Raw genomic sequence first — 23,952 nt, 5'->3', positions numbered from 1 at the left:
GTGAAAAGGTCTAGAGAAGCTTTTTGACTGCTGTCTGTTGTTGGCTCTGTTTCGATGGCTGATGTTTGTGGCACAGGGTAGTTATGACCAGCCACATGAGGTCTATGTTGATATTGTTTCTCATTATAATGTGTGTTGGTTTGTGTACCTTGATAACTAGTGTTGTCTACTGGCTGTGATGCCATCACCTGACTAGTAAATGTTGTTCTCCTATGTCTTTCTAGGTCCCTTCAGCCTCTCAATGCCTCGTCACAATCAGAGCTTCTGGTACATTGAAATCTGAGTCAACATTGAACATACTGTGATAAACATGGAGCTCACACAAATACATAGATGTGTAAAGAGTGTTTATTTACAGTGAGTATTTGTGACAGACAAGTGATGTTTTGAAAAATGGTACTAAGTAAATTAATGAGTTGTCAGTGATAGTAAATGAGAAAATAGAGTAGTCACTACATTGATGTAGTGACACAGTCCAACAGACACCTACCATCAACATGGCAGTGTGGGTAAGGATAGTCAACAAAGTCAATGTCAAGGGGAACAGAGGTGCCATCATGGCTGGCTCTGCGACTGGCGTTTGGATGGTGCTTTGCAACGTGATCCTCCCTTGGTGTTTCTCGGACGGCCCCTTTTGCGTTTTACAGGGGGAGGGGCACTGCTGCCGGCCCAGTGGTGTTTGAGGAGTCATCCTGTTGCAGCTCACCCCTCTCTGTGGCCTCAGCTGAAGTGGTGGGATATCATACTGAGGGCCACTGAAGAGAGGTTGAGCTGTCCTTTGGCCTGCATGACTATCCTTCAGCATACCCACGAGCTGGCCCATGAGGTCCACAATTTGGCCCATACGCGTGTCCATGAACCTCAGCAGCATGCAGAGCTCACAAACGTCTTCCAAAACCTGGCCCATGTGTCCATGGGTTTGCTCGTATACGCCCCAAGGACTCTGGCGATGTTGGCCAGGGCTTCGGTCCCAGTGTCCTCTCAAATTTGTCCCCCAGTTGCCCTCCCACCTGCCCTGCTGTCCCAGACCTGTGGCGTTGGCACTCGATGCACCTGCAGACTCTCCCTGTCCTCCTCTGATTGTGTCGTGGTGTTGGTAACCACTGAGGCAGGGAGAGTGTTGCAGGCAGCACTGGTGGTGGTTGAGGCCACAGAGGTCATTGCAGCAGGGGTCAGCGCTGTAGTTGTTGCTAAGGTGGTGGTGGCGGGGACAGTGGGGGCCAGGTATGTGGTGAGTCCTGGAAGGCTGGATGGGCCAGGTTCTTGCTCGTCATCAGGGAAACGTAGGGAGTCTGCATCCGAGAGTCCGTGTTCTGGGGGAGAAGGGAGACTGGCTCTGCAGATCGGTGTTGTCTTCTTATGCAAAAAAGGGGACCCCCCTGAGGGAGATGCTTCGAAGTCAGGGAGAAGAGGGGAAAGAACACAACATACTATAAAGAACTCCCTTGTGACCTATATTTCTTTGATTAATGTAGAACTAAATTCTGCATGGGCTACACAATGATATAATGACATCCACAAAATAGCACAGAATAAGATTAATTTTGTCATTAATTATGAAGCTTCTTTTTTATCATTGAGGAGTATATATAAAAAATGTCTTTACTTTTTATCAGTTTTTTAGAATAACTGTTTTTCATAAATATACATGTAAAAAAAACAAATTATTACAAAGAATACATAATTTAATCAAATACACCATTAAGAAAATGACGCCTGAGTGAGAAATCCATACAAAAAAATGTTCATACATGCTACAACAAATCCATCCAACCTACTACAGACTCATACAACACTCACAAACACATATATCTGGAAAAGAGGGAGACAAAAAGATTGCCCATCTCCATGACCATGTAGAGTAGATGTGTTCAGCAGAATCTGAACAATATTGGTCGATGCGCGTTTCAGTGGCGTATAAGAAGTAGTGCCTCCGCCTTCCTCAGGACCTTGCCAGATACCAAAAACACACAAACACCCAGGGAATACCTAAAAGGTATAATCAAAAGATATTCAGAGCCCATACACTACAATACTTCAAACAATTGGACCTTAATGTTATTCATATGAAAAGAGGCAAAACCAAGGATGCCGACCTCTGTGTAATATACACAACAATAAAAAAAAAAATATCTCATCCCATACATACTGTGGGGGAGACAACATATAAAGACCACATGCAACTAATACACAAAAATGAATAAGTGCACCAGTCACATTATTGCATGGTATAGAGCCAGGGAAAAACCAGAGAAGAAGCCCATGCTGTGAAAAAGAGGAAGAGAATAAAAGGCTAGAGACCCTGCAGAAAGTCGCCTGTGTCTGTAAATAGCTGCCCTTAGTTGGTATGTGGTCTCTACCAAAAAGTACTTACAAGTAGAATTGATGCAGGTATTATGTCAGAAGGTGATGGCCACTAATTGTTATCATAACATGTAATGGTAACTTTTACTGATAATACATATTCTGTAGGGAAAGACAAATAATATGAAAAATATCGTAAGTAATGGACGCTTGATTCAATGGCTCAACTTGAGTCAATAGGGGGAGGGATTATATCTTACCTAAAACCCTCACGTTCTGTGTTCATTATATGTGACAGTGTCTCTTACTGGTGATATATGTTCTGTCAGAAAGAGATACATAATTTAGAGAAATATCGTAATTGATCTAAGCCAATTTCAAATATTGCGATAATGTCTTTATGAAAAGTTGATTATGCCTTACATAAAAGCCCTTAAGTTTCGTGTCCAATAGGCTAGGTATCATATGTGAGATAAATCTCAACAGAAACAAATAATCTGTAAGTAAGTGAGAACCCCATTAATGCCTCTGAGGGAATGGGGTAATATCCTGACTAAATAGATACAGGGGCCCATACAGCTACGTACCTAATTACAATGGGACAAACGTTTGTTCAAATATGTTAATTTCAACCGATTGTGCTATACTTGGCGGCTCCCCATAAGTGCTTCGGTTGAATATTAACTCCAGAAAGTAAATGCTGTGTAATCTCTAACACGAGAATAACGCGACATAAATCAACTCAAAATTGACGAGTCTAAAAAAAACAATCTGCCCGAATTAAAAGAGACATCACGAAAGCCTGCCTGAACATAGCATATCTGCCCATGTAAAGAGTGTACTCCAATCTGCAGGCACAATATGGGTGGACTAAATTCAAATGTGTCTAAAACACAAGCAAGAACGCGTGAAAGAGACAGCTAAGTTTGCAGAAATAATGACTCGTACTGGTAGCTGTGCGCTGCTAATTTAAAACATAACTGCAATCAGAGTATAAAAAGATTGCCTTCACTATGAAACAATACATCCGATATCAGGAGGGCACCAGGCTTATACTTACATAGGCTTTCGTGGGCGAAGTCATATTCCTGATCATTCTGGTGTGGGGTTACACGTGGGCCATCGTAACACCCAGCCAGGTCGATAGAAAGGTACATTATACGGAAGCTTATAAAGACACTGAGCCGTAAAATGACGCACGGCCAGATCAAAGTCAATGGCGTGTTATGCAAACTAAAGTAGGACAAAGAGAGCAAAACTCAGGCGCCATATTAGAATGGTCTGTTTTTATCACGTTCACAGGCAGCAATAGGAACAAATCTTTAAATGGAATATGGATGTGGACAAAAGGACGCTTCCTAGTAAGGGTTAGATGATATATAGGCGTCAAGGCAAAGTGTCCGCTTGTTAGAGTGGAGTTACACGGGTGGCTAACCAGAGTCTTTGTGATGGATACTGCAAAGGGAAAATGATGATAGCATGAACCATCTATCATCCCGTACGGGGGGATAGCAAAAAAATACATAAACATGAAAGTGTGAGAGTAAATATATTCATTAAAGGCCAACCCCTCTAAACCTATCAGCAGAGGTAATTCCGTAATGCATTAGAAAATAACAGCATAAGCGATGCCTAACATGAGGTATCATCCTTACATAAACTAAATAAACCGTATTTAAAAAAAACAGAGTACGCCTGCTAAGGTGGATATACCGTGTAGCATGTGACAAAAGAGTAATACTGCCAATGATAGTTTGTTGCAGACAGACAATCTAGTCAGAAAAGTAATACAAAATGACCATCAACACCAGGCACAATCACCAAGCCCGTGTGTGGTCCCAAGCAAAATACAATAGGGAAGTACCAGAGAGTCATAGTTAGCGTAACAACATCAACCACAGGGACTTATACATGACATGGAGAGGGGCCCAAATATATATGGTTCCACAATTGGTGGGCATTACGGTGAAAAAAGATATTGGGAGTGAGATGAAATGTAATCTCGATTGGTGAGATACTGAGGGGGACTTAATTACCGGGTTCTAGTGACATTCCAAACAATGTCTTCATTGAGTCCCTCTTTTACACTATTCAGGGTGAAAATCCAAAACGTTTCCCTTCTTTTTCGAGCTGTTTCTATTGGTAATCCTGCCTGGCAATTCACTTTCTCTAAAATACACCACATAAGGTCCTTTTCAGAGTGTTGCTGATCCAAGATGTGTTGAACTATAGTATCCGTGATCTTGCGTGTACGAATAGCAGATTTATGCTCACTGAATCTTGTACGGATCTCTCTCCCCTTCTCACCAATGTACGCCAAATCACACAAACACAATAGTATATATATTATGTTCTGGCTCCTGCAATTAGTATGGTCTCTTAGATTTATGTTGTGACCTTTATAGGTCAGAGAATCCATGACTAAGGCCGTATCACAAGCATGGCACGACCCACATTTGTGGTTGCCTAAAATTCGAGGTAGTCCAGTGATGGTGGTCTGATGCTTGGTGACTGAGCTCTTGTATGCACCAATATATCACGCAAGTTGCGATTTCTCCTGTAAGCCACCAAAGGTGGTTGGAGTTGTGATTCATTCTCATTTGTAATCAAGATATTCCAATTCTTGTGAATTACATTCTTAATTTTATAATTTAGATGGGAATGGTTAATGACACATATGACTTGGTCTTGAGGTGTACGATGCATGCCTTGTAATAGGGCATCGCGGTTATAATACTTATCCCTTTTAATTACATGTCTTACTAGCCTATGTGGGTAACCACGAGCCAGCAAGCGTGCCTTTAGTGCATCTCCATGTTTATAAAACTCATCCATGTTTGTACAATTACGCTTCACTCGCAGAAATTCACCAAATGGGATTGAATCTTTCGGGCAAGTGGGGTGGAAGCTATGGTATTGTAATAAGGTGTTCTTGGTGGTAGGCTTCCTAAACAGACTCACTTGTAATGTGTTATTAGATACAGAAATAAGGATATCCAAAAATTCCACCTCTACAGAGGAAGATTTGGCAGTGAACTTTAGATTGCTATCGCTGGCATTGAGCCACAATATGTACTCATGCAATGTGTCAGTGTCACCCTTCCAAACAAAGAAAATGTCGTCAAAGAAACGCCTCCAATGCTGACATGTTCGAAAAAGGGAGCCGCTTCATTGAAGACATTTTTCAACTCCCATTCACCCGTGTAGGTGTTTGCTATGCTCGACGCACAGGAATCCCCCATACTAGTGCCCTTAACTTGCTGGTAAATGAGTCCATTGAAATCATAGAAATTGATCATTAAAACTATCTCCAGACATTCAAGGATAAAGCCATCAGGTCTTTCTCCTGGGGATCCTTGAATGAGAGATGCCACTGCCGACAATGCTTGACATTGAGGGATGTTAGTATACAACTCCTCAATGTCAACCGTTACCAGTATGTCGGTATTGGGATTGTATGGCATGCCCTCAATTGAGGCATTGTTTTGAGCTAGGGGACATAGATAGGAATCAACATATTTAGATAGGGGCTCGGTGCTAGAGCCAATGGTGGAGATGAAAGGGCGTAACGGCGGATCAAGCACGTTTTTGTGAGTCTTGGGGACCCGTATAAAGCTGGAATCGTAGGGCAAGATTTGTTCAAGAAAGTGTACTCTTCTTGACAAATGAGTCCATGGTCTAAACCTCTATGTGTCACTTTTGGTTGTGGGTGTTCAATTTTGCTAGTTCTCTTAGGTGTGATTTTTTATAGTGTTCAGGAACTGCCAACTTGTCCAAGATCGTGTTGTCATAATCAATTTTATTCATAACAGTTATCCCCCACTTTGTCACAAGGTTTGACAATAACATCATATTAGGGCGGAACACATAACCCCAGACCCTATGTGTCCTGCCCTATTATGATGCGCCGGCGATCGCCTTCAAACCCAGGGTCTGGGGTTATGTGTTCCGCCCTATTATGATGCGATGGCGGCGATCGCCCTCAATCCCAGGGTCTGGGGTTATGTGTTCCGCCCTATTATGATGCAGCGGCGATCGCCTTCAAATCAGGGTCAAGGATGAAGTGTTCCACCCTATTATGATGCGGCAGCAATCGCCTTTAAACCCAGGGTCTGGGGTTATGTGTTCCGCTCTATTATGATGCTGTGGCGTTCACCCCTAAACCCAGGGTCTGGGGTTATGTGTTCCGCCCTATTATGATGTGGTGGCATTCGCCTCCAAACCCAGGGTGTAGGGTTAAGTTTTCAGCCCTATTATGATGCAGTGGCGATCGCCTTTAAACCCAGACTCTAGGGTTATGTGTTCAGCCCTATTATGATGCGGTAGCGGTCGTCTCTAAACCCAGGCTCTGGGGTTAAGTGTTCCACCCTATTATGATGTGGTGGCGATCGCCTCTAAACCCAGAGTCTGGGGTTGTGTGTTCTGCCCTATTATGATGCGGCAGCGATCACCTTCAATCCCAGGGTCTGGGGTTATGTGTTCCGTTCTATTATGATGCGGCGGCGATAGCCTTCAAACCCAGGGTCTGGGGTTATGTGTTCTGCCCTATTATGATGCAGTGGCGTTCGCCTTTAAACCCAGGGTCTGGGGTTATGTGTTCCGCCCTATTATGATGCGGCGGCGATCGCCTTCAAACCCATGGTCTGGGGTGTGTATTCCGCCCTATTATGTAGCGGTGGTGATCGACTAAAAACCCAGGGTCTGGGGTTGTGTGGCCCGCCTTATTATGATGTGGCGGTGTTCGCCTTCAAACCCATGGTCTAGGGTCATGTGTTTCACCCTATTATCATGCGATGGCATTCGCCTCCAAACCCAGAGTTTGGGGTTATGTGTTCCGCCCTGTTATAATGTGACACCGATCCCCTTCAATCCAAGGGTCTGGGGTTATGTGTTCCGCCCTATAATGATGCGGTGGCAATCGCCTTCAAAGTCAGGGTCTGGGATTGTGTGTTCCACCCTATTATGATGCGGCGGCGATCGCCTTCAAACCCAGGGTCTGGGTTTATGTGTTCCGCCTTATTATGATGCGGCGGCGATCGCCTTCAAACCCAGGGTCTGGGGATATGTGTTCCGCCCAATAATGATGCAGCGGCAATCGCCTTTAAACCCAGGGTCTGGGGTTGTGTGTTCCGCTCTATTATGATGCGGAGGCGTTCACCTCTAAACCCAGGGTCTGGGGTTGTGTGTTCTCCCCTATTATGATGTGGTGGCATTCGCCTCCAAACCCAGGGTGTAGGGTTAAGTGTTCCACCCTATTATGATGCGGTGGCAATCACCTTTAAACCCATGTAGAGAAGTTGTGTTCAGCAGAATCTGAACAATATTGGTTGACGCGCGTTTCGGTGGCATATAAGAAGTAGTGCCACCACCTTCCTCAGGACCTTGCCAGATACGGTGTTGTCTTCTGCAGCAGTTAATTGTGGATCTCCTGTTGAACAGAGGTGAAAACATAATTGAAGTGCACCCCAATAGCTAGGCGTTAAGCTTTTGGATGTTACATGTGATACATCACACAGTTTACGATATCACTGTGTATGGCTGCAAGGTACTGCGCACCATGACATGATGTGGAGGTACCTACGTTAATTGTCCATGGTGTGACATGTAAATAGATACCATGTTCCACATATAGATTGTGTAATTACAAGGACATGTCGTCATCTAATGACTTTCAGCACATCAACTGTATGTGATGCGTCTTTTTGGTTTGCTGTGCATGGTAGATAGTTCATCTGAGCAAGAACTAGCCATTGTAATCTTATGCACACCTTTGTCATATCATGTACTTTACTTCCTTTTAACAACTGACCATGTATGATTTGTGTTCATATGGGCCTTCATGCTCTGACACCATGGCACTTACACATAGCATTCAGTGCTGTGCATGATTGTGCCCTGAATTTCTTCAACATATGACTTGGTGAGTCAAACTTTGTTTTCAGTGACTGTTACGTTCGCTTATCTGTATGCATACTGGAAGAGTCTATTGCCTCTATGCCAAGTTGCGTGACATGTGAGAGCCGGTGTGGTCATATGGCTCTAAGCTGTTTGAGAGGAATTGCAGGGTGCTTGCACTGTCTACTTACCTGTTCTGTGACACCACCGTTGAGGGGAAATACTGCCCCATGGTTCTGGGTGGGGGGGTGTACCATCCTGCTGAGCTGTGGGACAAGGGGACCTGTGGGAGTTGTAGTGCTGGGGAGGGTGTACCATCTTGCTGAGCTGTGGGACAAGGGGGCCTGGTGGGAGTTGTAGTGCTGGCTTCCCACCCATAACCCCCCCTCCCTGTTATGATGGATGCCTCCCTTTGAAGTGGAGCAGAGGATTGGAATAGGCTACACATGGCTCTTGTATGGGGGAGTGTTCCAACCTGCTCAGTGGTGGGACAGGAGAGCATAAGATGGCTACCTACCTGTACGTTTGAAGAGAGCAATGCAATGTCTATCACATGGTTCTGGCTGGGAGGGGAGTGCTCCATCCTGCTGAGCTGTGGGACAAGGGTGCCTGATGGTAGTTGTAGTGTTGGCTTCCCACAAACAAACACCCCTCCCTGTTAGGATGGCTACCTACCTGTAAGTTTGAAGAGAGCAATGCAATGTCTGTCAAATGGTTCTGGGTGTGGGGAGTGTTCTATCCTGCTCAGCTGTGGCACAAGGGGGTCTGGTAGGAGTTGGAGTGCTGCCTTCCCACCCACAAACACCCTTCTCTGTTAAGATGGCTACCTACCTGTAAGTTTGAAGAGAGCAATGCAATGTCTGTCACATGGTTGTGGGTGTGGGGAATGTTCCATCCTGCTGAGCTGTGGGACAAGGGGGCCTGGTGGGAGTTGTAGTGCTGCCACCCAAACCACAAACACCCTTCCCTGTTAGGATGACTGCCTCCCTGTGAAGTGGAACAGAGGAAAGGAGTAGGCTACACATGGCTCTTGGATGGGGGAGTGTTCCATCCTGCTCAAGCTTGGGACAAGAAAGCATAAGATGGCTACCTACCAGTGAGTTTGAAGAGAGCAATGCAATGTGAATCACATGGTTCTGGCTGGGGGGGAGTGCTCCATCCTGCTGAGCTGTGGGACAAGGGGGCCTGGTGGGAGTTGTAGTGCTGCCTTCCCACCCTCAAACACCCCACCCTGTTAAGATGGCTGCCTCCCTGTGAAGTGGAGCAGCGGAAGAGAATAGGCTACACATGGCTCTTAGATGGGGGAGTGTACCATCATCCTCAGGGGTGGGACAAGAGAGCATAAGATGGCTACCTACCTGTGAGTTTGAAGAGATCAATGCATTCTCTGTCACATGGTACTGGCTGGGGGGAACTCCATCCTGCTGTGCTGTGGGACAAGGGGGCCTAGTAGGAGTTGTTGTGCTGGCTTCCCACCCACAAACACCCCTCCCTGTTAAGATGGCTACCTACCTTTAAGTTTGAAGAGAGCAATGCAATGTCTGTCACATGGTTGTGGGTGTGGGAAGTGTTCCATCCTGCTCAGCTGTGGGACAAGGGGTCCTAGTGGGAGTTGCAGTGCTGGCTGCCTGTAAACACACCCCTCCCTGTTGAGAAGGCTACCTCTCTGTGTAGTGGAGCAGAGGAAGGAAATAGGTTACACATGGCTCTTGGGTAGGGGGAGTGTACCATCCTGCTCAGGGGTGATGCAAATGAGCATGAGAAGGCTACCTACCTGTAAGGTACAGTGGAGCAATAAAATGGCTGTTACAAGGTTTTTGGGTGGGGGGATGTTCCATCCTGCTCAGCTGTGGGACTAGGGTGCCTGGTGGGAGTTTTAGTGCTGGCTGCCTGTACACCCTCCCTCCCCATGGAGTGCCCTACACGGAGACTAAGATGCTGGATGGGTCATATGAAAGGTGGTCTGATGCACCAACAGCCTCCATTGGTTGTTTTCTTTTTTTGTGTTTTGTGAATTTGTTGGAGCCTGTCAGTCAACAGCAACCAGAGGCCACTGACTCTGGTGATATGGGTCTCAACGAGGTCTGATTGTAGTTACATCACCTTTTGATGAGGGCTTTATAGAAGAGAAAACATTTCCCAAATAGCTGCCGATGGCTGGAGAGCCTCTTCTTTTAATTTGAACAACATATTACCTGTATAGTCAGACTGGACATTCTGCCTCTCTGGCGTTTCCCTAGTGGGCGGAAGGTGAGGGGCTCCTTTCAAACATAGAAGGTATGGAAAGCACCGCAGTAAGGTGAATACATAGGAGAAATCCATTACAACACAGACATTACATCGTAATGCTTTTACAAGGCATCTATTACAACGCAGACACCATTATATCGCATGCCGTTACAATGCACATACCATTACAATGCATGGCATTACAACGCATGCTATTAAAATGCATGAGAAAATAACATATTGGTAAGTATAGCATGGTAAATATGTGTTAGACTGTGGTAGTTTGTTTTAATACTCAGGTATTAAAATTATTAGTTGAGTGTATATTAAAAAATGTTAAACATACAATTTTTATTACAATTTAAATTAAAAGGGCAATTTGTATTATATAAATATTAAATTATACGAAAAAAAGGATTGTGGTAATTTATTTTAATACTCAGGTCTTAAAATTAATATTAGAGTAAATATTTTTACAAACAAATCAGAATTTATGGTTTAGGATAAATTAATATTAAAAGGGAGAATAGTATTGTATAACTTTAAAAAAATAAAAAAAAAGTTGTGGTAATTTTTTTATATTAAAAAAAGAATAGAATTATAAGATTGTGATAATAGTGATATTAGACGGGAGATTTAAATTACATAAAAAAAATAATTTACATAATGGTTGTGGTAATTTATTTTAGTACTCAGGTATTAATACTAGAAATTAATACTAGAGAATATATATATAAAATAATTTAATTATTTGTGTTAATAGTAGTCATAAAGGGGAAAAATAAGTTTATTATAAAAAATATATATTAATTGGTAAAATAATTAAGTTATTGTTTAGAAAGATTAATTATCTGTAATTTTCTAAAAATAGAATAAGATAGAAAAATGTAAAAACAAATTGGGAACACATTTTTAAATTGGCATACTAATTAAAATTCATTTTTTAATAGAAAGAGTAATTTTAATTTTGAGTATGTTTAGAAAAATTATAGAGAAAAAGTTATTTTTGTAAATTTGATGACAAAAGTAATAATTCTGTAAAAAAGTTTAACACAATGTAAACAGTATGTAATAACTAACTAAAAATGTAAAAGCAGAAATAAGACAAGACAAGTGAAATATTATTAAACGATTTTTATTAACATTTATATACATATTATTCATTCAAAATATTTATACAAAAATATTGGGGGAATAGTTTATTATTTATAATATTTCTTTTTTAAAACAGAGAAATTTTAAGGAACATTAAAAAAATGCAAAAGATTTTTTTCATAATTTTCCCACGCTTTTCCATTGAAGTCAATGGGAGTGAATGGCCTTTTTGTTTTTACAGAAAGACATGACGTAGCCGCATAAACGTAATTTTCTTCAATATGAGGATTGTCGCACTATGGATCGGATGCAAGGGAGAGCTCCGTCAACGTAAGACTATTTATAATTAATAAAATATATAGATTATTGGTAATGTTTATTGTAAGGAGAGAGGAGGGAGGTAGATAGATATAGTAAATGTTTTATTGGTATTTTTATTGTTTGCTAACCAAGTAATTCACTCTATAACAGGTTGCAGTAGTAAGCCCATGTCGAGTCTCTTTCTTTCGTAACACTTTTTGATGAATAAAGTTTATAAAAAGATATACATTCAAAACTTTATTAAACTAAAGTGATTTGAAAGGTATCTATTTTCCTTCTTGCGACGGTTTTAAAAAGAAACGATTTTGGCTTTGTCGCGGTTAGATGTTTTTTAAATATTTTTTTTTAAAAAGATCTCTAATAGAAAATAGAAGATCAGATATTTTTACATCCATTGCTTATTGGTTTTTAAATTTTAGAAGTTCGACTTTGATTTTTTCTTGATGAAATTTCGGCAAAGGATTTTAGAACTTGGAATGGATTTGGAATTATTTACGAAAAGGAATGCATCGCTTTGTTGGATTTTGGGTGTATTTTATTTAGGTATGCACAGATCTTACTTTTTTTAACTCTTGTGCACATTTTTAAAGATTAATTCGGGACTTTGATTTTAAAAAGGAATGTGGATTATGTGCAATGGGTTTAAAAAAAGACAAAGGACTCTTTGTGAAAATTAGGATACTACATAAGTCCATGAGTTTAAAAAAGACCCAATTGTTTTATTGAAGCAGTTGTGCCATCCCTCTATGGCATTGTTTGTTTTTGCTCCTCCCTCTAAGCAGGTCAAGTAGCAGTTCCCCCACTTCACATGGAAACGTGGTTTCCTCCTGCGACTTGACCTGCTTAGATGGCCAATCAATGTGTCTTCAAAAAAATTTAGAAGGGGTGCCAGTTTGTCTTCGTTGGAGGTAAAGATTTCCGAGACTGTAATTGTAGTATATTATTCGTCTACACTGTCAGGAGGAACAAAGCGAAGGGCTGTTAGTTTTCCTAGTTCAAATTGTAGTTTGCAATCTAATATATAGTCCTCAACTAAGGATGTTGTTTGATTTTTTCGCCAATAAACCTGTGAAAAGTGAAAACAAATCCTTGAATTTGGGCATCCGTGTCCAATTTGGTAAACATATTAATCATAGGTAATTCAAAGTCAATTAGTACTTTTCTAGGACTTTTGTTTGCTGTTTTATCTTTTATCATAACAGTGTATGTTGAGGATTGTTTATCAGGTAGTAAACTGTAAACTAAGTGAACATCTGTATTATTAACATATGCGTGAATAGTGTATATTTTGGTGAATGAATTGGGGTGTGGATGTAAACATCCCATCCATCATCCAAATATCACTGTTCTAGAAACCTAACAAGATTATGGGGTGTGCTAAAGATTAGTATTTTTTTGAGGGTTTTTGTTGTCATGGAAAAGAAAAGGTTCATTAGCAACTGTTAGGAAGAATGTTAATGTCAGAAAAGGTTTGGGGGTTAATCTTTGTGGGTTACTTCCTTGTTTTTTACGTTGAAATATTCTTCTCAAATTGGGAATTGTGAGCTTACTACTTGCAACATGTTGTGGAATCTGTTGGGCTACCTCCCTCAAAACTGCACCACATGGTTCACTGGGGGAGACAGAGTGGTTATTATGTTCCGTGGTTCTTAAAACAGAGTCACCAAGAGTAACCGCTCTGCCTGTGCAATGAGATGAGTAGTATTGCACACACCTTCAATGACACCTGGGCCCAGTTTGTCTCTCCTTACAATAAACATACCCACTATGCTTCAGTAGGCGGTTGTCCCGGCTGGAGGTCACATATTTAGCATCTTGATTTGATGTCATTTTCTGTTATGGATTGAAACAGAAAACAATAAAAGGGTTAGTTTATCTTTAATTTATTGTGTTTACCTGCTTTGAAGAAAACATTTACAGTACAATGTATGCATTTTCTTATACTGTTTAAACTTGATGCTGTTTGAAGATAGATTTAATTTTTTAACTATGTTGCATTTCTATTTTTACTGTTATGATTGTAAAAAGTTTTATTTGGAGATAATAACGGTTACGTTGTTTTATTATTTATTATTTCTAGAATCTTACCTTTGTAAAAGTTGTTTCTTGATGCTTTTGTTTTGGAGGATCGTGTAAAATTTAGTTTTGGGTCTGAAAGAGAAAACAACAATGCTTTTTATTGCTGTTATGATATTTAAAAAAAGTTTCTAGGGTGAGAACAATTGTTAAGTTGTTATAATATTTATTCTTTTTGTAGCTGTTTCTTGATGCTTTTGGCTTTGTAGATGATGTTTATTTTTATTTTGGTCTGAAAGAGAGAAAAAAAAGAATTTGTTTTGGGGAATTTATGATATTTGGAATTATTTCACCTGCAATAGAACAGAATAGTTTTTGGTTACGGATGAACAGTTGTAAGTCTGACTTTTTTTCAAAGGTTATTTTCTTTTCTGATTTTATTTGTTATTGTGATGATTTATCAACATTTGTTTAGAAGACTGAGATATTTATTTACCTTAACAATTTAGGTTTTCAGTAGCATAGATGTTTGATTGAGAAGAGCTTTCTGTTTGAATGAAATAGGATATATTTTTCTACTGGTTATTAACTTTATTGACATTTTTATTTCGTGTTATATTTTCATTTGTTTGTTTCTTGGTTTCTTGATTGCGTTATCAAAGAGAAAATATGTTTATGGATGTTAATTCTGCAAAATTAAAAAAATGAAAAGTGATTAAAAACTCAAAATGCATTACAATTCTATTTTACAAACTGTATTCTACTTTGAATATTAGTGCTGTGTTTTTATAGTTTCATATTTAGCTTAATTTAATTTTTTTCTATGTCTCAGTTGATGTTATTTAGGCCCCAACACTATCCAACACTCCGTCTGCCAAATTCAAGGAGGGGGTGGCGTAGGTTTCTGCAGAGGCAAGGGCACGAGATCAGGTAAGAGGAAAACAAAATGAATTAAATAATGAATCAACACAGAGCGCTGTTACCGCATAAGTCTATGCTGTGCCTTGATCTTCTTTTTCTTCACTTTATGTATACAGGTGCCTGGAGATCAGGACAAGATGATGGGAACGCCAAGGAAAGACGACCCGTCAGGAGAACGCCAAGTAAAACGCCAAGTCTGACGCGAGGAGCGCACAGACCCAGAAGAGCTTCGGGTAAGGCGTCAGAGGTCCAGCCACTTAGAATGCGAAGCGCCTTTGATCGGGGAGGGCCGGGCTTTAGCTTGCCTGACCTGTCCCCACGCTTGCGCGTTCTGGATCGGCGGCCATGTTAGTAGTTTTTCTTTTTGGTCCAGCGCAATCCTGACAGTATACCCCCTCCCAGGGACCCCCTACTGGCTTGGGTTTGTCAGGGTGCCTTCTGTAAAATAAACGTACCAGCCGAGGGGCATGTACTTGACTGGCCGGTTCCCAACTGGCGGGTTATGGGATACGTTCCTCAATCCCTTAACCCTTCCAGTGTATCAGATACTGGAGTTTGCGTCTCACTCTACGCGAATCTATGATGGCCTCCACCTCGTATTCTTGTTCATCATTCACCATTACAGGCGTGGGGGCATTAGGGAGACGTGTGCCCGGATCGACTGGTTTCAGGAGAGAGACATGAAACACCGGATGGATTTTCATTGAGGCAGGAAGATCTAACTTCATGGCTACAGGATTCACTACTTTACATATTTTGTAAGGGCCTACGTACTTGGGTTTGAACGTGCAAGGTCCACTCAACGTCAGGTTCTTAGAGGATAACCAGACCTCGTTCCCCTGTTTATATCCAGGCTCTATGCGTCTGTGAACATCCGCTCCTTTTTTATAACTTTTCCAGGTTCATTTGTGCTGCCTTGTGTACGTCTAATAATTCCTTTACAAAGTCTATGGCTGCAGGAGTAGAGCAAGAGGATGAATGCGGAGATAGCATGGTTCGGGGATGAAAACCATAAGTGCAGTAGAAAGGCGAGTAAGCAGTGGAAGAGTGGCAACTGTTATTGTATGAAAACTCAGCTATCCATACCATCTCATCCCAATCGGCAAGAGTGTGTAAGAACTGGCACCTGATGTATTGCTCAAAGCATTGGTTCACTCTCTCAGTTTGGCCATCTGTCTGAGGGTGGTGACTAGAAGACAGCCGTACATCTATTTTCAATAAGTCCCCCGTCCCTCTCCAGAACTTAGAGATGAACTTAGCCCCCCTATCTGATACCAATACTGAGGGGAGACCATGTAAGTGCACCACTTGCTGAACAGAAACAGAGGCTACTATTCGAGACGTGGGGAGACTTGTCATTGGGATGTAATGGGCTATCTTAGTCAATAAGTCTACTACTACAAGGAGGGTAATGTTCCCTTTTGCAGCTCTTGGTAAATCTACTATAAAGTCCAGGGAAACTTTGTGCCAAGGACTAGGTGGTGTAGGTAAAGGCTGGAACAACCCTGCAGGGTTCTGGTGAGAGGCCTTCCCCTGGGCACATACATAGCATGTCTGAACATAGGGGCAGATTTACAATAACTTGCGCATCCCTGCATATCAGCAGGGATGCGCCAGTTATTGTGCGTCACGGCTCCGCCACCATGGATGTGCCGCATTTCTAATTTCTAATTTATCGTCTTTTAAATGCTGAGAAAATCTATAATTATTTCGATCAATTTATAAGTGTTTTTGTCCATCATTTTGGTGACCTGCGGGTTAAGGTGAATTTATAGAAAGTTTTGTAGGACTTTTGTTTTGTGTAGGTTAACATGGTGGATGACCTATTATGTTTTCGATTGGTGTATTTCATTGATGTTTAATTTTGTTTTGCATATTATTGCTTTTTGGGGTGAACTCATTTTTAAAAATATGTAAATATAAAATGATGTGTATTTTATTTAATTGTTCGTTTTTAGTTTAGATTGTAATGTATTAAGTAGTATTATAATGTATTTTGGCTGATAATTATGTGTTGTTTGTAAAAATTACATTTAAATAATTTAATGGATTATATTATTTTTTAAAGATTTTTTACGTTTTTAATTTTCAAGTATTTTTATAAATACAAGGGCATTAATTTTAATTCTGACATATTAGTTTTAAATACCCGTGTATTAAGACACTCCCCAACCAAAACCCCTATTTTCTCTGCATCCTGTCCCAGTGGTTAGAAAAGAAAACTTTAAGTAAAAAAAAGTATACGAGTATTAATTTTAATACTCTGTATTAATGTTAAATAGCCGTGTATTAATACACTGCCCATCCCAAAACCCCTATTTTCCCTGCATTCCATCTGAGGGGTTTATTGTACTTTTTTTTGAAAATGTGTTTTAATTGTATACCTTGTACAAGTATGCATTGTAAATGTTTGCGATGTAATGGATCTTTTAGTGCATTTAGATTATTTTGCATTGAAATGGTATGCGTTGTAAAATCATGAGATGTAATGGTAGCTGTATTGTAAAATCCACAATGTAAAAGCATGCGTTGTAATGGCTTGCGTTGTAACATCATTTATTCCGAATAAATACATTAATTAAATACCACAGTTACAGAGGACAGGAAAGTGCCAACACAGCTCTCCTCTTGCCTTTCTACTCCATCCAGCCCCTCTGTTCAACTGATCCATGTTCCATTCCACAGTCAAACATACACCAAACACCCAATCATGCTTTACTTTCCACGTTCCACACACAAACAAACAAACAAACAGACATGCCACAGACTCACCATCTTGAGCCACATTACTCCAACACTGCCACATACCATCCTTCCTTTGATAAAAGAACACTACAAACATTTATTTAAGAGCAATGCAAGATCCACAATATAACTAGAGTGATCACAGAATCTAATTCGAGTATTTCTCTTCCTATCACTGGGTCTGCAGTCAATAATGTCACTTTATTCAAATTCCTCTTGCACAGGACAATTACTGCTCCAATCAGTGTCTATCATCTCTTCGTGGCTACGACCGGGAACATCTGTGGTGCCATCACAACTCCACCACATGATGAATCTGGTAAATCAATAAATACCTTTCTATCTCTTGGTGAGTCAAGAAATGCATTACTAACTCCAACTTCAGGGATGTGGAATTCCTATAGACCGACGCCCTGGACTAATTATTTGGGGTCAAGGGCCACAAGTTTTCATGTGTATTTTGCCCTTGGGACAAGTAGGCGCAACCCCCTGCAGCACAAATCCTTTGACTGCCAGTTTGGAGTACCACATTATGCATCAAGAAAGGGCCCTGTCCGCAGTTAAGGTAATATTTTTGTCCATATGTTAATGCTGTTCAAACTTGTATTTATGGTTCATTAATTGAAAGCCTGTATTATTAGGGTGAAGCTCTAAGTATATTTTGGAAGCTCTGACTGCACAGTAGTTCTAGTATGAAAATACTTTGTGCGCCAATATGTTCCTTGTGAAAGAACAGAATGCTGTCACTCACAGTGAAGCCAGCCAATACAGAGAGAGAGAGAGAGAGAGAGAGAGAAACAGAATTTGAATAGACGCAAAAGGTCATGGTCAACACCAGACCAAATTACGGGCCCAATAATTAAAGGAAGTCTCAATAGTGCACCCATGGTATACGTCCTGTCATTAAGAGCCGCTGTACGGCTTTTGTGAATTTCCAAGAATTTACATAAGGAGGACAAGAAATAGTACTCCTAGAAAATATTTGTGAACTGCATTTTAGCATGAGCAAATATGCATGTGTAGATTTGATTATGCAAAAAAAGATTAGAGAAGTTTTGTTGAAAACCCTTAAAACATGCAAGTTGGTAGGTTTGCACAGACTCAAAACGGCATTCTAGCCCTGGAACTAATGCTTACCACTTCCTTCAGCCCTAGTATGTAGATCTGTGGAAAAGTGGTATCATAAGGGGATTTCACGCTACTATGGTATGAGTCCTGGCATAATCAGGGAGGCTATATCAGAGCTCTTATATAATGATTTTGCTGCCATAATTTGTCGCTGCACTACATGGCACCAAAAAGACAAGTGGATTTTGTTACAGAACAAGTAGATTTATGAAGCAACGTGCCCCATGGATAAGTAGATATTATATTAAATTCCACACCCCTGCAACTTGAAATCCATAATCTGCACCCTTACCTTTGTAGAATCATCATCCACCTCAACTTGGTTACACAACGAAGCATGACGGAAGCTCCAAACCTTATCATCCTCGGCTTCCATGACCCTGTTAGCAGTGATTCTGTACATTAGTAGAATAACTTAGAAGCACTTTTCTCCATTCCAATTCTCTGTTTACAGTAAGTTGAACAGACTCTCTAATGGTTCTGTTAAACCTTTCTATTTGCCCGTTTTACTCAGGCTGACTCAGCTCTGCTCTATTATGCTTACTTCCACATTTGTTAAAAAAATCCAAAATACTTTTCCCCATAAATAGAGTAACATTGTTATACACTATCACATCTGGTAATATTGTCTACAAAATGCATCTTGAAATGAAATAATCTCCTTAGAAATGACTTTCTCCAGAAGGCCTTTTCGTAAAATAATTTATTTCTAAAATACAATAACCAAAACTACTAGGCAACACAGAATGGCTAGATAGTATCAGTAAGGATTTTCCTCCAAGGACCACCTGGCAGTTGGGTAGGCACTGGTTCTGGAATGCATGTCACTAGCATGCCAAAACTCACTTTGTTTCACCCAAGAGTCTTTTACCGTATCTATTTTAGGCCACCTGTAGTAGGGCTAACATTTAGTCATAAACATGCCTGAATGCCTATTATGAGCTGACATGAACATTTTCATATTATGTAAATTTATAACCTCGATCAGAATTCTTCATATGTAAGTTCCACCTGATTTATTTTTTAATTTTCCAGAGATGCTCCCCTCTTCAGGCCAACCCTCACTCAAACACAGTTTGTGACTGCTTTATATTGTTTTTCTCTTTAAACTATTGATTTGCCATTATGACATCTTGAGCGTTTTGACCATCATGTAAATTTCGCCTTCGTCAATTACCTCAGTGTATGTTAAAAATACTTGGGTACCATATATCCCAATCCATGGGAAGTTCACTAGGAGTTTGAAGAAATGGTAGACGTGGAAAATTGTTGGCAATAATGTATTGTAAAGTCTAAAGATAAATTGTCACAGTGAATGCAAGGATTAATGTGGAGAATATAGCCAGTAGAATCAATGAATACGTAGAATATGGCCAGTGGAATCAATGGAGTCACACATAAAAATAACTTCCGTTTTCAGGTGTGCTCGTTGCTCTATAAATATGTACACTTTAATAAATAATTCAATAGGAATCCTTGGTGTACGTGTCACCGGATGACTTGCTACCGGGCACAAGTGTCAAGCGGTGTGCACACCACAGAGAAGTCTATATAAATAAAGAATGGTGAGTGTATCACCATGATACACTAGCAACACTGTGCATTTAAATTAGGTGTTTAAATGTGTGCATGTCACCAAGACTTGCTTGGTGGCTGGTTGCTGTGGAAATAACGATATGTTAAGGTACCAATGGAGCTTCATGTGCCAAAAGGGTCAAATGTATTTGCATGATGTGATCAGCACACACATCTCTTATAACCATACTTCTCAAGCACATGACATTATGTTATGTTATGTAGATTTGTAGAGTGCACAATCACCTTGGAGGGTATCCTGGTGAGAAGCCGGGGTGAGCCTCGTCACTACTAGGGCCTAGTGGGACTACTTAAAAAGCTAGGTCTTCAGGTTCTTGAAAAATTCAAGCCATGAGGACGAGGCTCTTATGTGGAGCAGTAAATCATTCCGTGCTTTAGATACGATGTAGTAGAAGGCTCGACTGCCAGAACTGGTTTTCCGTATCTATTGGATTGGTGCAGGTACGAGTTCGGACGAGCGGAGGTGTCTGGAAGGTTTGTGTAAGCAGATGTAATTGCTAAGGTATGCTGGGCCAGTGTTAAGTAGTGCCTTGAAAGTGTGGGTGAAACTACAGCAAAGGTTTGACATTTGAGAACATGTTGTGCTGCTCATGGAGCTTTAATCAGCAGACTAATGTTCCCCAGTGCTTAAGATGAGCCGGTGGTTTCCATTACTCGGCACCGGCACTTAAATTTCAACACCAGCACTTATGACAGCCTGCCACTTGGTAGCACTGCCTGTCTAATTTTGAGATGAGCAAAGCAACAGTTTTTTATTTATATAATATACAGTATAATTTACTGATACCTCCCATCCAAGCCATTGTTATAGCTTTGGGAGCCTCGGATAGTCTGTCATTGGCAGCGCTGGCAGGGGCAATGGGTGGGGCAAGCTGCAGTGGACTCCTGACTAGTACCCTTGCAATTATTTATTTTTTACAAAATAAGCTCTGCTCTCCCCGTTGAAACATGAACATAAATATGGGAAAGGGCAGCAGTGGGGTCCAAGTCTGTCACTTAGGTACAGTTCATCACTTCTGGAATACACCAGAATAAGATGAACAACGACATTTATTGTAAAACACGGTTATATGAAGTCACCAACATGTCAGCTCTCCTCAAAACAAGGTCATCCCTCCACCCGCCCTCTCCAGCCCCTCTGTTCCACTCCTCCGTGGTCCATGCCACCAGTCAAACTCACAGAGAATACCCCATCACACACTACATTTCAAATTCCACACACAAACATTATACACAGACATCACATACAGAGACACCATCTCACCAACTCACCAGCTCACCATCTCAAGCTGGGCTGTAAGTTTATCTCAAGCATGGAAAGGGTGAGGATGTTCACAACCTGGCAATAGGTTTTATGCTTGTAAAGAATACACAATGTGATGCCACCCACAGTGGCGTAACGAAAGTTGAAGGTTGCCCCCCTGCAAGGTACACAGAGGGGCCCATGCTCCAGATTTAATCCGGAGCTCTCCCGTGTGAGTACAGTGCTGAGGGGGCCCCCTGCAGCTCGGGGGGCCCCGCACTGCGGTGGATGCGGGGGCCTATGTTATGCCCCTGGCCACCCAACAACAAATGTACCATTCCCAAGAATCCTTAGACACTCACAGGGCCATAGTCTCAAAGAAGCAAAGGAGAGAGGCGTTAGCCATCTTGGCTTAACGCCTCTCCCTGCCACTTCACGAACACGAGGCTGCACCCTAATCTCAAGGATATGGTGCAGCCTTGCGTTTCCCCCTGCGATAGCGCTAAGTTTCACAACTTAGCTCCAACATAGGCACCCTTCCTACAGAGTGCAAGGATGTCTGCAAGCAGGGAGGTTTATTTATGTACAGGAAGGTGTCCCTTCCTGCACATAAACAAACCTTAAATAGCAGTTTGTAACGTACATGTGTGCTGCTTCTTGCAGCACACATGTAAGTTACAAAACGGCATTTAAAAAAAAGGTTAGTTTATGTACAGGAAGGGAAATCTTTCTGTACATAAACAAACCATGGCACAAATAGAAAAGCAAAAACGAGGAGAAATAAAGCATTTCGCCACCTTAAGACCAGATTTTTCATGGTCTTAAATTTGGTGCTACCTCCTATTTACGCTGGCCTTGTGAATAGGAGGTAGCGTCAAACTCAATGGGTGTTGTGGTGGAACGCCCACTGCAACACCCACTGCATGCCCCTTTCACACTAAAACCAGCGTGAAGGGGGCCCTATTCACAAGGCAGCGTTAAGCCGCGTTAGGCCATTTAACATGGCTTAACGCTGCCTTGTTAATAGGGCTAAGCCCCTATCTCCACAACAACGTCACTGTGGTGGCGATAGGGGCTTGAGAATATGCCCCACAATGTTTGGTGACGCTAGCGCCCATCTTTGAATATCGTATGTAACTTGCCTCATATTTCATGGCTTTCTTACTAGGCAATCAGGCCACAATGTTACTGAAGCCAGGACCCTGCTATTTAGATACATGATTTACTTTGACAGAACAATTATTTTCTTGACAACATGTTGACAGGCAGTACATAGATGTATTCTAGAGATCACATACATTTGGCCTTAGTAGTTTAAGGCTTTAGGACTGCTTTTCATTACGGACTTTTGCTTTTTCTGTGAGGGGACGATATGTATATATGGATATGCAATGTATGGTACTTCCGTTCTTGGACAGGAAATGTATGTTAAATCATTTACGCTCTGCTCGGAGAGAAACATTACGGTTCTATGCATAACCACACACCCATATACATTTCACGTGCTTTCAAACAGAAAATGAATTGTGGTTTATGTATTCTGGAGATAAAATGTGTGGTACTTTGTGTGTTCTTTTTTTTTTTTTTTTTTTTAAAGTTTTTATTGAACAATAATTCGATTACAAGCACGGGCCTACAACCACCAGGGCCGGCCGCTAAGTACAGAATGAAATATACATTTATCAAAGCTGCAGTCGGTTCCCGGGGCTCGGCCCCGTAGTGACTCCGGATAGTTCTAAAGAAACAGGAGACTTAAATCCAGCAAACACAAAAAACTAAAAGAAAAACAAAAGGCGAGGCATAAAGACAAACAGTGCAGGTCAGGCGTCCTCCGGGGAACTCCAGTTCAGACCATTAAGCAGCACGCGAAAGGAAGGAGTACCGGGAGGCTGGGGACGGGGGGGGGGCCAAGGGAAATGAACGTCCATATGTAGTCATTCCAAAAGGTGCCCGGAACCGTCAAGGGTCAGGGGGACATGGCGATATCGGTGTCCACCAGGGGGGGCGTACAGATACCCCCGCGATATGCATTCCATTGCCCCCAGATTCTGCCCCATGCCCCCGGCTTACCACGGGCAACATACACAGTCTTCTCCCTGAACATACACCAGTCCATATTCTCCTTCCATACTGACACGGTGGGCGGCCGCTGGGCACCCCAAAGCTGCGCTATATCTCTCTTGGCAATCATGTTCCCCAGGGCCGCCCACCGAGTCTGAGCCGCGCTATAATCATTGGGCTCCCACACATTCAGGACACAGCGACGCACCTCCGGCAGCAGCACAACCCCAGTGACCTGTCCCATAACCGTATGTACCCGGCGCCAGTAGTCCGCCACCTCGCGGCACTCCCACAGGATATGGAGAAAGGTGGCGCTGAGCCCACAACCCCGCTTACAGAGCCCATCGTCGGAATATCCCATCGAGACCAAGCGAGGACCCGTCACATACACCCGGTGA

This window comes from Triturus cristatus, chromosome 3_1 (genome assembly GCF_964204655.1).
Source record: "Triturus cristatus chromosome 3_1, aTriCri1.1, whole genome shotgun sequence".
NCBI lineage: Eukaryota > Metazoa > Chordata > Amphibia > Caudata > Salamandridae > Triturus > Triturus cristatus.
Note: the sequence above shows the minus strand (reverse complement) of the source record.